Here is a 14,287-nt window from a genome sequence, read left to right as displayed (position 1 = left end):
GAATAGTGCTGCAATAAACATACGTGTGCATGTGTCTTTAGAGCAGCATAATTTATAATCCTTTGGGTATATCCCCAGTAATGGGATGGCTGGGTCATATGGTACATCTAGTTCTAGATCCTTGAGGAATCGCCATACTGTTTTCCATAATGGTTGAACTAGTTTACAATCCCACCAACAGTGTAAAAGTGTTCCTATTTCTCCACATCCTCTCCAGCACCTGTTGTTTCCTGACTTTTTAATGATCGCCATTCTAACTGGTGTGAGATGGTATCTCATTGTGGTTTTGATTTGCATTTCTCTGATGGCCAGTGATGTTGAGCATTTTTTCATATGTCTGTTGGCTGTATGAATGTCCTCTTTTGAGAAATGTCTGTTCATATCCTTTGCCCACTTTTTGATGGGGTTGTTTGTTTTTTTCTTGTAAATTTGTTGGAGTTCTTTGTAGGTTCTGGATATTAGCCCTTTGTCAGATGAGTAGATTGCAAAAATTTTCTCCCATTCTGTAGGTTGCCTGTTCACTCTGATGGTAGTTTCTTTTGCTGTGCAGAAGCTCTTTAAGTTTTAATGAATCCCATTTGTCAATTTGGCTTTTGCTGCTGTTGCTTTTTGGTGTTTAGACATGAAGTCTTTGCTTACATGCCTATGTCTGAATGAATTTACTACCTAGGTTTTCCTCTGGAGATTTTGATGAGTATTAGGTCTAACATTAAAGTCTCTAATCATCTTGAATTAGACACTACATTATAAGGAGTAAGGAAAAGGATCAGTTTCAAACACAGTGGCTAGCCAATTTTAGCACCGGTATTAAATAGGGAATCCTTTTCCCCATTTCTTGTTTTCTCAGGTTTGTCAAGATCAGATGGCTGTGAATGTGGTATTATTTCAGGGGACTCTGTTCTGTTCCCATTGATCTATATCTCTGTTTTTGGTATGATGCTACATTTGATTGCACATGGCCTTGTAGTAGTATAGTTTGAAGTCAGGTAGCGTGATGCCTCAGCTTTGTTCTTTTGACTTAGGATCTGTCTTGGAGATCGCGGGCTCTTTTTGAGTTCCATATGAACTTTAAAGCGTTTTTGAATTCTTAATGAAGAAACTCATTGGTAACTTGATGGGGATGGCATTGAATCTATATAAATTACCTTGGGCAGTATGGCCATTTTCGATATTGATTCTTCCTATCCATGAGCATGGTATGTTCTTCCATTTGTTTATTGTCCTCTTTGATTTCCATGAGCGGTGGTTGTAGTTCTCCTTGAAGAGGTCCTTTACATCCCTTGTAAGTTAGTTCCTGGGTATTTGATTCTCTTTGGAAGCAATTTATTGAATGGAAGTTCATTCATGATTTAGCTCTGTGTTTGTCTGTTATTGGTTAATAAGAATGCTTGTGATTTTTGCACATTAATTTTGTATCCTGAGACTTTGCTGAAGTTGCTTATCAGCTTAAAGAGATTTTGGGCTGAGACAATGGGGTTTCTAAATATACAATCATGTCATCTGCAAAACAGGGACAATTTGACTTCTTCTTTTCCTAACTGAATACCCTGATTTTCTTTCTCTTGCTAATTGCCTTGCCCCTGTGAACTTCCAACACTATGTTGAATAGGAGTGGTGAGAGAGAATACATTACCAGTTTCAAAGGGTACCGTTTTTGCCCATTCAGTATGATATTGGCTGTGGGTTTGTCATAAATAAGCTCTTATTATTTTGAGGTACGTTCCATCAATACCGAATTTATTGAGCGTTTTTAGCATGAAGGGCTGTTGAATTTTGTCAAAGCCTTTTCTGCATCTATTGAGATAATCCATGTGGTTCTTGTCTTTGGTTCTGTTTATATGCTGGATTATGTTTGTGTTTGCGAATGTTGAACCCCATCAGGGATGAAGCCCTTGATCATGGTGGATAAGCTTTTGATGTGTTGTTGAATCCGGTTTGCCAGTATTTTATTGAGGATTTTTGCATCGATGTTCATCAGGGATATTGGTCTAAAAATTCTCTTTTTATTGTGTCTCTGCCAGGCTTTGGTATCAGGATGATGTTGGCCTCATCAAATGAGGTTAGGAGGATTCCCTCTTTTCTATTGATTGGAATAGTTTCAGAAAGTGCGTTACCAACTCCTCCTTATACCTCTGGTAGAAATTCAGCTGTCGAATCCATCTGGTCCTGGACTTTTTTGGTTGGTAGGCTATTGAGTATTGCCCTCAGTTTCAGGAGCCTACTATTGGTCTGCTCAGAGTTCAACTTCTTCTGGTTTAGTCTTGGAAAGTGTAGGAGTGTCAGAAATTCATGTTTCTTCTAGGTTTTCAGTTTATTTAGTAGAGGTGTTTATAGTATTCTCTGATGGTGGATTTAATATTTCATATTAGGGGTCAGTGATATCCCTTTATCATTTTTAATTGCGTCGATTTGATTCTTCTCTCTTTTCTTCTTTATTAGTCTTGCTAGTGGTCTGTCAATTTTGTTGATCTTTTCATAAAACCAACTCCTGGATTCATTGATTTTTGGAGGGTTTTTGTGTCTCTATCTCTCCTTCAGTTCTGCTCTGATCTTAGTTATTTCTTGCCTTCTGCTAGCTTTTGGAATGTGTTTGCTCTTGCTTCTCTAGTTCTTTTGTTGATGTTAGAGTGTCAATTTTTTTGATCTTTCTGCTTTCTCTTGTGGGCATTTAGTGCTATAAATTTCCCTCTGCTTTTAAATGTCAATCCCCAGAGATTCTGGTATGTTGCCATCTTTGTTCTCATTGGTTCAAAGAACATCTTTATTTCTGCCCATTTCGTGATGTACCCAGTAGTCATTCAGGAGCAGGTTGTTCAGTTCCATGATTGAAATTGGTTTGATTGAGTTTTTCTTAGTCTGAGTTCTGGTTTGATTGCACTGTGGTCTGAGACAGTTTGTTATAATTTCTGTTCTTGTACATTTGCTGAGGAGTGCTTTACTTCCAATTATATGGTCAATTTGGAGTAAGTACGATGTGGTGCTGAAGAATGTATATTCACGTTTGGGAATTAGAGGTTCTATAGATGTCTATTAGGTCACCACTTGCTGCAGAGATGAGTTCAATTCCTGGACATCCTTGTTAACTTTCTGTCTCGTTGATCTGTCTAATGTTGACAGTGGAGTGTTGAAGTCTCCCACATTATTATTGTATGGGGTCTAAGTCTCTCTTTGTAAGTCTCTAAGGACTTTGGCACATGAATCTAGGTCCTCCCTGTATTGGGTGCATATATATTTTAGGATAGTTAATGCTCCATGTTGAATTGATCCCTTGACCATTATGTAGTGGCCTAATAGCATCTCTTTTGATCTTTGATGGTTTAAAGTCTGTTTATCAAGAGACTAGGATTGCAACCCCTGCTTTTTTGTTCTCCATTTTGCTTGGTAAATCTTCCTCCATCCCTTTATTTTGAGCCTATGTATGTCTCTGCGTGTGAGATGGGTCTCCTGAATACAGCAGACTGATGGAGTCTTGACTCTTTATCCAGTTTGCCAGTCTGTGTCTTTTCATTGGAGCATTTGGTCCATACATTTAAGGTTAAGGTCATTTATGTGAACTTGATCCTGCCATTATGATAATGTAGTTGCCTCGATTGGATTGATGCAGTTTCTTCCCTAGCCTCGATGGTCTTTACATTTTGGCATGTTTTGCAATGGCTGAACAGTTGTTCCTTTCCATGTTGAGTGCTTCCTTCAGGGTCTCTTGTAAGGCAGGCCTAGTGGTGACGAAATCTCTAAGCATTTGCTTATCTGTAAAAGGATTTTATTTCTCCTTCACTTATGAAACTTAGTTTGGCTGGATATGAATTTCTGGGTTTAAAATTCGCTTTTGCTTTAAGAATGTTGTTGAATATTGGTCCCCACTCTCTTCTGGCTTGAGTTTCTGCGAGATCTGCTGTTAGTCTGATGAGGCTTCCCTTTGTGGGTAACCCGACCTTTCTCTCTGGCTGCCTTAAGATTTTTCCTTCATTTCAACTTTGAGTGAATCTGGCAATTATGTGTCTTGGAGTTGCTCTTCTCGAGGAGTATCTTTGGTGGTGTTTACTCTGTATTTCCTGGATTTGAATGTTGGCCTGCCCTACTAGGTTGGGGATTCTCCTGGATGATATCCTGAAGAGTGTTTCCAACTTGGTTCCATTCCCCCTCACTTTCCAGGCACCCCAATCAGACGTAGATTTGGTCTTTTACATAATCAGACTTCTTGCAGGCTTTGTTCATTTCTTTTCTTCTTTTCTTTTGGTTTCTCTTCTGGCTTCATTTCATTCATTTGATCCTCAATGGCTGATACTCTTTCTTCCAGTTGGTCGAGTGGGTTACTGAAGCTTGTGCATTTGTCACGTATTTCACCGTGTCATGGTTTTCATCTCTTTCATTTCGTTTATGACCTTCTCTGCATTAATTAGTCCTAGCCGTCAATTCTTCCACTTTTTCAAGATTTTAGTTTCTTTGCTAGATGCGTGAATTCCTCCTTTAGCTCCTAAAATTTGATGGACTGAAGCCTTCTTCTCTCATCTCGTCAAAGTCATTTTCGTCAACTTTACGATCCGTTGCTGGCGATGAGCTGCGGCTCGCTTTGCGGGGAGATGTGCTCTTATTTTTGAATTTCCAGCTTTTTCTGCCCTGCTTTTTCCCCATCTTTGTGGTTTTATCTGCCTCTGGTCTTTGATGATGGTGATGTACTGATGGGGTTTTGGTGTAGGTGTCAGCCTTCCTGTTTGATAGTTTCCTTCTAACAGTCAGGATGACCCTCAGCTGTAGGTCTGTTGGAGTGCTTGAGGTCCTCAGACCCTGTTTGCCTGGGTATCAGCAGCGAGGCTGCAGAAGATAGAACATTTCTGAACAGCGAAATTATTACCTGTCTGATTCTTGCTGGAAGCTTCCTCTCAGAGTTATCTCCCACCCTGTGAGGGTGTGGTATAGGGCTGCCCCCTAGTGGGGGATGTCTCCCCAGTTAGGCTACTCAGAGACCCGCCGAACTGAGCAGTCTGTCCGTTCTCAGATCTCTCAGCCTCCCGTGTTGGGAGATCCACTGCTCTCTTCAAAGCTGTCAGACAGAGTGGATTTCGTCACGCAGGAGTTTTCTGCTGCTTTGTTGTTGTTGTTGTTGTTGTGTGCTGGCTGTCCCCAGAGGTGGAGTCACCACAGAGACAGGCAGACCTGGGCTGCTGTGAGCTCCACCCAGTTGGAGCTTCCCAGCAGCTTTGTTTACTACCCAAGCCTCTCAGCAATGGCGGGCGCCCCTCCCCCCAGCCTCGCTGCTGCGCTGCCCTGGTAGATCTGAGCTGCTGTGCTGGCAATGAGGGGAGGCTCAGTGAAGTAAGGACCCTCGGCCAGGTGTGGGATCTCAGTCCTGGTGTGCCTGTTTGTTTAAAAGCACAATATTGAGGTGGGAGTTACCCGATTTTCCAGGTGTTGTGTGTCTCAGTTCCCTGGCTAGGAAAAGGATTCCCTTCCCACTTAAACCTCCCAGATGGCGATGCCTTGCCCTGCTTCAGCTCTCAGCTAGTCCCGGGACTGCAGCTTGTGACCAGAAAAGCACCGATCGTCCGGCCTCCCCAGTGAGATAGACGAGCACCTCAGTTGAAAATGCAGAAATCACCGGTCTTCTGTGTAGCTGGCTGGGAGTTGGAGACTGGAGCTGTTCCTATTCGGCCATCTTGCTCCGCCCTCGAGGCACAGAGTTGACATTTATTCTTATATATGGTTTAATTTTAAGGTCTTTTGTCTCTTCTTACTACAAAGCAGTGACCTCTATCTGTATGCCTTAGGAATTAGCAGCTTCTTAGTGTGGGATCCTGCAGAATTTCTTAAAATCTGTAGTAGGTTGAGTCATGTCCCCTAGAAGGTTAAGTCTGAGTCCTAACCTGATACACCTGGGAACATGTTACCAATTTAAAAAATACATTTGTAATTAGTGTATTTGTCAATGTGTCTTTCTATTGATATGCATATTGTTATTCATTTTGAACCATTTGAGAATAAGTTGCAGATATCATGTCCCTTTTCTCTTAAATGCTTCAGTTTGTATTTTCTAAAAACAAGGACATTCTTTCACCACAGTTGCATTTTCTAGATGAGGAAAAGAATTTTGATATAATACTCTTATCTAATCTACACATTCTTTATTTTGTAGCAAAAAAAAAAAAAAAAATTCCTGATCTAGGATGTGTCCAAGATGAGACACAGCCTTATTGCTTCATACCCAGAATTCAGCATCAGTTTTCTTTACTCCTGTTTGTTTAGTCTGGAAAAGTTCCATGAGCTGAAATTTCACAATGATGTGCTGGACAATCTGTGGGCCCTTTTGTTTTGAAGATTTGTGCTCTTCAGTTGGGATTTTTTTTTTCCTTAAATTAAATTTCAAAAATTATTTTCTTAATTTCTCTGCCTTTGTTTTCTCTGCTGTCTCTCTTTCTGGAACATCTAGTAGTGGGATGTTGGATGTTCTGATCTGACGCTCAAGTTTTCTTATCACTTCTCTCCCCATTTTTTGTTTTGATCCTTTTCTTCTAGTTTCTGGTGAATTCTGTTTGCTCTATCTTCTGTCATCTCTATTTTTAAAAATTTCAGTTGATTGAATTTTTAATTTCCAAGAGAGTTTTATTCTTTGTCTGATTGTTTCTTTTCTCCAGCAGTCTGTTCTTGCTAATGTTTGTTAGATGTAATATCTTAATATCTTTTCTGTTTTCTCTTATGTTATTTTTTATATCTCTTCTTCCAAACTATAGCTATTTTTTTTAAAAAAGTCTCTTTTTCTGCTGGTTTGATTTGGTCTGTATCTTTCAAGTCACAGGCTCTATGAGGATCCTGGTAGGTAATAGTTGTCACTCTCAGGCAAGGTGATGGAAAGGCTTCTTTAAAGGGTTTGTTTGCAGGGTTTAGGGTAAACAACTCCTAGATGGTGAAACAAAACAAACAAAACAAAACAAAAAAACAGAGGTTACCAGTAGTGAGGCCCTCTTACTGCTGTAGGCCTAAATGGTAAGAGAAGGGAGAAATTAATGAGACTTAGAACACTATGGTTGCCACTGGAGAAGAAAGCTGCCTGAAAGTAGCTACAGTTATTTTTAAACAATATTAGTATATTGTTTAATAAAGTAATATAACTATAGCCAAACTGGCTCGGCAGGGAGAGAGACTTCACTCTTCTCTTGCAATCCCTGGCTGGGGCCTCTCCTTAACGCAATCTACCTGGGAGCCAGGACTCCAGGACCTGGCTCCTGCATTCTCTAGGGCTCAGCCTCCTGGGTCATAGTACAGGGTAGAAAAGGAAGTAGGGGGTCTGTGGAGAGACAAATAGAGAATATTCAGCACAAAGCCTTTTAAAAATAGTATTCATCTTTGGCTAGCTACTCATTTGTGAATGATGCAATTAAAAGCTAATTGGAGAGTCTAGTATTTCTTGGAGGCCAGTCTTTGGGAGAATAGAGGGAGAAAGGGTTAGAATCAAGTACATTGGCCTGAGTGTTCTGAGTTAGGAAGAGGTCTGAGAGAATCTGATATTTGTATATAGGCTTTTTATAAAGTCCTACTTCTTAAAGTCTTATTTTATTTTAGAGACCAGGTCTCTCTCTGTTGCCCAGACTGGAGTGAAGTAGTACAATCACAGCTCACTGCAGCCTTGAACTCCTGGTCTCAAGTGATCCTCTTGCTCAGCCTCCTGAGTAGCTGGGATTACAAGCATGTGCCAACATACCTAACTAATTAAAAATTTTTTTTTGTAGAGATGAGGTCTTGCTGTGTTGCCCAGGCTGGCCTCAAACTCCTGGCCTCAAGCAATCCTCCCAACTTGATCTCCCAACATGGTGGGATTATACGCATGAGCCACTGTGCCTAACGTAAAGTCCAAATTTTTGTTCCTGCAACTCAACTCTGCTTTCCAAGGTACTATGGCCTCCAGTTATTGGAATGCTCAGGATTTCCATGAGACAAATATCTTTTTATCCTCCTCTTCTCTGCTAAACTATTTACAATTTTTCCATCAACTTTCACCATTTCATTGGGGTCTATTTTATGCTATCTTATTTCCTAATCTCTGTACTTTTCATTTATATCTTTTTTTGTCTCTTATCCTCAGAGGCTTAGGAATCAAAGAAAATATCTTCAATTTAACTAAAATTCTTAGGCATTTTTATAAGTCCACCCAGGACAATGTAAATTTTATAAATGGACTTAGAATTGAATAAATTAAGAAACAGTGATTAATAAGAATTTCATCACAAAATATGTCTTTAAGTAGAAAGTCACTAATCTGAAAACTATATGGTACAATGAAAAGTACCATTTTGTAGTTATCAGATAGAGGACTTATTATTATATACAATTTTGGTCATTTTCTTGTTATTTGAAAAGAAGCTCAAACAATGTGTAGTGTTATTTTTTCTAACACTGGAGTCAATCGTTGTCAGGAATGGATGTAGGTTCCTTATCTCTCATTTTGCCCTTTCTCTGGCAAAAGTTGCTAATACACTAAAAGCACAAAGATGTAGGAGAAAGAAGCAAAGGGTCCGAATTACCCATCCTTAAATGATTGAGAATTTGCTGCACCAGATGCTACAAAAAAAAAAAAAAAAAAAATCTGCCCAAGGTCCATTTTAATCAAACATATTTATAACTCAGTCCTTACATTTGTAATTTAACAATTGAGTTAGTTTCATTTAACTGGCAGCAGATGGTGTGTGATTATTGCCTTCTTAATAAAAAAGTGCCTGTCAATACTTGTTAAATATAGATTCAGCCAAGGGTTCCTGCAACTGCTTGGGTTTTCATTAATATCATTTATTTAATTTGAATTTGGCAATTAAAATGTGTAGGAATTCCATAAATTACATATGCATTATGCATCTTGGCACCTCAGCTGCGAAATGAAGTTTGATAGTGAATTCTTCTGGAAATAAAACTTATTTTTGCTAGTTTAAATTCAAAAATAAAATGGTCCCTGTGTAAACACAGGCAGAAGCTTGCATATTTAAAAACTGATTATGTTTGTGAAATGCTGCCCTTCAACATGGAGCCTAGGCAGACTTTGCAGCCTGCACGTCGACTCTGGTGTGCTCTCCAATTAGATGGAACACAAGCGTAGAGACGCAGCAAGCACAGGCTTCCTTACCACTGAAGCAGCAGATGGAACTGCAATGCTATTTTCACTCTTCAGAAACTGTAACTACATTTTTTTAAAAGCTAAATTATCATCCATCAAGTACCTAAGGCTGTTCAGAAGAATTTAGGTTCATTTTTAATGGACTCCTTTGGTGGAAACTGGAGTAACTGCAGTATCATTTGGAAGTTTGCAGGATGGAGTGAATGTTTGGGTAGAATGCATTGCACTATGTATTGCAGGAAAAACAATGCAAGTCATTTTGTCTCAGTTTCTTCCTTTTTTTAAAATGAGCGTTGAGTGTTTTAGAGGTTTTTGTTTGTTTGTTCATTTTCAGGCTTTTGCCTCTCCCCGGTTCATTGTTCATCTTCGTGATATTTTTCAGGGAAATCTCAGGCATGGGCCTGGGGTGGTCCCTGCTGAAGCTTCCTTTCCTCCCTCCAGGGCTCAATTGATTTTCGCTGTAGATCCATTACTTTCCTTTAGGCTTCCGAGAACTCATCGCTCATTCTTCTCATAACTTAGATGCCTCTTTCTTCAATTTAGAAAAATAGTTTTTGCTGTGATTTGTTTTTACAGAGAGTTTTTAGAAGACATTGTTTTTGGTGCTGTGTGTAGATGTCATTAAGTTCTAGAATCAAATAGGAATAGACATAGAAAAATAACAGAAAAATATATGGGAAAGTTGTAAAGACAGTTTTATCTTAGCTAAAACAACTTGCCAGTAAAGCACTGCGTAAATCTTGTAGTCTGCTAGAGCTTGGGTCCCTCTGTAAGAGTTGGTCTGACACAAATTAGAACACTAAATAGGTCTACTTGTATATACCTTTGTAGAAAACTAGCAATTGAATATCGGCAATTTTATATAATTCGATGTGACATTTGAGTTTTATTTTAATTAGAATTAACTGGACTTGATAACTTATTAGTGGCAAAAGAAAAAAAAGAGTTAAGTGACTTTGATAAATGTTGATCTTTGGTGTTTCTCTTGAATTTGAGTTCATGGCCACTAATGTTAATATAGACAATAGTCATCACATATAATCTTTGTTTCAGGCACAATTCTATATATAATTTATATGTGTGTATATATAAATATGTGTTATATATACTTATATATTATTATACATTATATATACCTATATATAATATACTTATATATAATATGTATATTTACAATATATAAGCAACATATATACACTTATATATACAAACAATGTATATTATATATACTTATATATAAACAATAGATAACATGCTCATATAATATATAAACAACATATATACTAAAATATAGATTATATATGTATATATTATAATAATATATGCATATTCATATATACTAACAATATATAGTATACATATATAAATATATAAACAACATATATGTATATAAACATATATAAACCATATATATATTTTATATATTCTCCTAATACTCAATATGGAATGTATTATTATGGAGCAGGAAAGGGCAGATCAGAGAGGTTCATTCACTTCCCCAGTTCACTTAGCTAAAAGCTGGTGGAAATTTTATGATCAGGTTGTCTGCTCCAGAGTCAGTTCTGTCAGCCCTGCATCATTCCTCTGGGGGCTCTTAATGTTGTCTTACTATTATCCAGTTTTCTCTACTGAATTTACTCCCCCTCTTCTTCTGTAGACCCATTATATACATATCCTTTCTCCTCGAACCTCTAGTACCTCCTCTCCAATACTCACGCTCAGCTTATGACTTTGCTTTCTATATCTCTAAGAACAGAATAGAGCCCTCAGAAATAATACCACACATCTACAGCCATCTGATCTTTGACAAACCTGACAAAAACAAGAAATAGGGAAAGGATTCCCTATTTAATAAATGGTGCTAGGAAAACTGGCTAGCCATAAGTAGAAAGCTGAAACTGGATCCTTTCCTTACTCCTTATACAAAAATTAATTCAAGATGGATTAGAGACTTAAATGTTAGACCTAAAACCCTAGAAGAAAACCTAGGCAATACCATTCAGGACATAGGCATGGGTAAGGACTTCATGTCTAAAACACCAAAAGCAATGGCAACAAAAGCCAAAATTGACAAATGGGATCTAATTAAACTAAAGAGCTTCTGTACAGCAAAAGAAACTACCATCAGAGTGAACAGGCAACCTACAGAATGGGAGAAAATTTTTACAATCTACTCATCTGACAAAGGGCTAATACCCAGAACCTACAAAGAACTCGAATAAATTTACAAGAAAAAAACAACCCCATCAAAAAGTGGGCAAAGGATATGAACAGACACTTCTCAAAAGAAGACATTCACACAGCCAACAGACACATGAAAAAATGCTCATCATCACTGGCCATCAGAGAAATGCAAATCAAAACCACAATGAGATACCATCTCACACCAGTTAGAATGGCAATCATTAAAAAGTCAGGAAACAACAGGTGCTGGAGAGGATGTGGAGAAATAGGAACACTTTTACACTGTTGGTGGGACTGTAAACTAGTTCAACCATTGTGGAAAACAGTGTGGCGATCCCTCAAGGATCTAGAGCTAGAAATACCATTTCACCCAACTATTCCATTACTGGGTATATACCCAAAGGATTATAAATCATGCTGCTATAAAGACACATGCATACATATGTTTATTGCAGCACTATTCATAATAGCAAAGACTTGGAATCAACCCAAATGTCCATCAGTGACAGACTGGATTAAGAAAATGTGGCACATATACACCATGGAATACTATGCAGCCATAAAAAAGGATGAGTTCATGTCCTTTGTAGGGACACGGATGCAGCTGGAAACCATCATTCTCAGCAAACTATCACTAGAACAGAAAACCAAACACTGCATGTTCTCACTCATAGGTGGGAATTGAACAATGAGAGACACAGGAAGGGGAACATCACACACTGGGGCCTGTCGTGGAGTAGGGGGAGTGGGGAGGGAAGGGATAGCATTAGGAGATATACCTAATGTAAATGATGAGTTAATGGGTGCAGCACACCAACATGGCACATGTATACATATGTAACAACCTGCACGTTCTGCACATATACCCTAGAACTTAAAGTATAATAAAAATAAAATAAAAATAAAAAATAAAAAAAGAAAATTGAAGGAATGCGGGCCAGGTGCAGTGGCTCACGCCTGTAATCCCAGCACTTTGGGAGACCATCCTGGCCAACATGATGAATCCCTGTCTCTACTAAAAATACAAAAATTAGCTGGGCATGGTGGTGCATGCTTATAATCCCAGCTACTTGAGAGACTGAGGCAGGAGAATGACTTGAACCCGGGAGGCGGAAGTTGCAGTGAGAAAAGATTGTGCCAGTGCACTCCAGCCTGGGCCACGGGGCGTGACTTCATCAGAAAAAAAAAAAAAAAAGAGAGAGAATGTCCTTAATTACCACCATTACCTACTCACCTGTCTAAATCTGTGTTCCTATGCTTTGCCTCATCTTCAGTGAATATGGATAAACTGCCCTGTACCTCCTTACTGTGAGCACTAGAGTACATCTCCTTTCACCCACTCAAGGATAATCCCTCAGCAGTTTTCTCCTGTTTTGCATTCTCAATTTTTACCATTCTTCTGGGTTATTCCCATAGCCATCTTGTAATTACTTTACTCTTAAAAGAAGCAGCACCTTCAACCCACTTTCTTTTCAGCTACTCTTCCACCTTTTTCTCCTACTGTGATGAAACTCTTGAGTTGTTGAGTGAAATAAGCCAGGTACATAAAGAAACATTCCACATGTTCTCACTCATATGTGGAAGCTAAAACAGTTGATTTCATAAAAGTAGACAGTAGGGTAGTGATTGCTACAAGTGGGGATGGATTGGGGAAGGGGGAATAGCAAGAGGCTGGTGAAGGGATACAGAAGTACAGCTAGACAGGAGAAAGTTCTAGTGTTCTATAGCACTACAGGGTGACTATAATTTACAACAATTTATTGTATATTTTCAAATAGCTAGAAGAGTGAATTTTGAATGTTTTCAACAAAAATGTTGTTCGAGCTGATGGATATGCTAATTACCCTGATTTGATCATTACACATTGTATACATGTATTGAAATATCACATCTTATTCCATAAATATGTACAATGATTATGTGTTGATTAAAAATATTATCATAGCAATAAAAAAACTGTTTGGGAATAGTTACCTATGATAATTTCCCCAAATTCCTCTCTTCCCATTTAATCTACTCCAAGTAGGCTCTTTCGGCTGCTCTTGACAAAGTCACTGATAACCTTCACATCATTGCTATATGCAATGGCTGGCTAGTTTCTTAGTTAATCTCTTGGCTGCATTTGCCATGATATAGTTGATCACTGTCTCCCTTCCCTCCCCTCCCCTCTGCTTCCCTTCCCTTCCCCCTTCCCCTTTCCCCTTCTACTTTCCCTTCCCTGCTCTTTCTGTCTCTCTCTGTCTTTATTTCTTTCCTTTTTTTGTACAGGGTCTCACCCTGTTATCCAGGCTGAAGTGCAGTGGCGTGATCATTGCTCACTGCAGCCTTGAACTCCTGAGCTCAAATGATCCTCCCGCTTCATCCTCCCTAGTAGCTGAGACTACAGGCATGCGGCACCATATCTGACTAATTAAAAACATTTTTTTTCTTTTTTTATAGAGACAGGATCTCATTGTGTTGTCCAGAGTGGTCTCAAATTCCTGGCCTCAAGTGATCCTCCTGCCTTGGCCTCCCAAAGTGTTAGGGTTACAGGTGTGAGCCACCTTGCCCGCTGAATTCCTTTCTTAATTTAGTTTCTAGAACCCCACACTCTCCTGGCTTTCATCCTACTTCCCCAACCTCTCCACCACTTTTGCTTTTTGTCTTTCTGGCCTCTAAACACTGGAGTAACCCATGAATGCAGTTTCTATCTCCTCTCACTGCATCGGTGCTCTTAATCCTGTATCATGGCTTTCAATTCTGTTGGTATCCACTGTCCTTGTGTACCTCTTGTGTATCCTCTTTTTCTGTGTACCATTTCAGATCCTCACTGTCTTTTGTTCCAGCTCTGTGCCTCTTGTTTGCCTGTTTTTGCCTCCTGTCTCTATTTATGTCACTGGGGAACCTTTCTGCTTATGTCACGCGGCCACACTTGTGCAGCCCAGCAGGGAGGTTAACACTAATAGAGGGTGAGACCTGGTGGATAAATTTCTTCCTCTTTCTCACATTTTGTCTTTCCCATTACAG

This window comes from Papio anubis, chromosome 11, assembly GCF_008728515.1.
Source record: "Papio anubis isolate 15944 chromosome 11, Panubis1.0, whole genome shotgun sequence".
Taxonomy (NCBI): Eukaryota; Metazoa; Chordata; class Mammalia; order Primates; family Cercopithecidae; genus Papio; species Papio anubis.
Note: the sequence above shows the minus strand (reverse complement) of the source record.